Here is a 1,826-nt window from a genome sequence, read left to right as displayed (position 1 = left end):
AGTGGCTCGGCTGGGCTACGCCCAAAATGCACGCGTGCCTTAAGCTGTGCGAAGGTAATTAAGTTACCTTCGCACAGTGTTATTGCAACACAATTCACAGAAGGCCAAAAAGAAAAGAAACAAAATGAAGAAGGGGCTTACTGGTTTTGTTGAAGACGGCTAAGACGCTTGCAGCGTGGTGGGCGCCTCTCCTCCTATGACTTTTACTTCTGTTTCCTTTATCTCCCAATTATGTCCACTGTTCTCTCTTTCTCCGTTCTTTGAGATGAACGAGCTAAGAGGATGATGGGTTATGTCGGTTTTCTTCGAGGATTTCTTTTACTAATTCTGGCAATTGAAGAAGGCTGCAACGCTGGCATGGCTAATTTGATTCGGTTGCTTTCTGTTTCTGGCGATGTTGAGGAAGGTTGCAGCGCCCGGGACGGTCTGATTGCTTTCTATCAACAACTAATGGTTCGGCGATCAATGAATTTCTTGCAGGGATGAAAACAGCTGGTTCCTTTCGGTTCTGCTCTGTATATATGTATCTTATGTTTTATTTGCTCTGTCTTTTTTCTTGGGTTAATTACTCTCTGTTTCGGCTTTCTTTTTGTTTCCTTTTTTTTTTTTTCTTACTCCCGAGTATCATCTCGTGAGAAGTAAAGTCTCAATCAAACTCATTTTTTTTTTTGAAGTTTGAATTAAAATCAAATTCGAAAGCAGACAACTATCATTATCGTAAGGATTATCTTGAAGAAGGTAAGGATTAGCTTGAAGTTAAGAATTATCTTGAAAAAAATAGGGGTTATCTTGAAGGTAAGGATTATCTTGAAAATAAGGCTAGAATGACAAAGGCACATTGTAGTCCTTAATTTTCACGAAAGTTGACAAATCACGCTTTTTATCGAAATAAATCTCTGATCTTTTAATTTTTCATTTTAAACCCTGTAAAAATTAAATTAAAAGCCAAAGGGCCAAAATTGGATTATGACAAAAAAAACAAAAAAAAAAACCATGTAGTAAGATACTGTAGTAATTTATTGTGTTTCATGAGAAAATTTATATTTATAATTCTCAACCTGCTTAATATTAAAAAATAATAAAAATAATAAATATAATTTTAAAAAATCATAAAAAAATCACTTGGGGGAACATTATAGCAATCTATAGTATTTTAAAGAAAAAAAATTACGAAATTAAATTCTCAACCAACTTAATATGAAAAATAAAATTAATAAAAATGATTTTGAAAAAAAATAAAAAATTATAAAAAATAAAAAACTAGGTGGGTAAACACTGTAGCAATCCATAATATTTTATTAAAAAAATTACAAAGCTAAATTTTCAACCAGCTCCATCTTAAAAAAAATCAACAAAAATAATTCTTAAAAAAAGCACAAAAATTTAAAAACAAAAAAATAAAAAAAACATGTGGAAAAAGTTAAAGCTGAATTCTCAACCAGTTTAGTATTAAAAAAAATCGACAAAGATAATTTTAGAAAAAACATGTGGAAAAATACTATAATAAAAAAAATTTATGCGAGGAAACATAGTAACAATCCACAGTATTTTAAATAAAAAACTATAAAGTAAAATCGACAAAGACTATTTAAAAAAAATCATAAAAAAAGGCCATGTAGGGAAACATTGTAGCAATTAATAATGTTTTAAAGAAAAAAAAACATAACTAAATTTTTAATCAATCTATTTTAAAAGACTATTTAAAAAAAATCATAAAAAAAGGCCATGTAGGGAAACATTGTAGTAATTAATAATGTTTTAAAGAAAAAAATAACATAACTAAATTTTTAATCAATTTAATTTTTTTTAAAAATTAACAAAGATAA

This window comes from Populus euphratica, unplaced genomic scaffold, assembly GCF_000495115.2.
Source record: "Populus euphratica unplaced genomic scaffold, PopEup_1.0 scaffold35.1, whole genome shotgun sequence".
In the NCBI taxonomy this organism is placed as follows: domain Eukaryota; kingdom Viridiplantae; phylum Streptophyta; class Magnoliopsida; order Malpighiales; family Salicaceae; genus Populus; species Populus euphratica.
Note: the sequence above shows the minus strand (reverse complement) of the source record.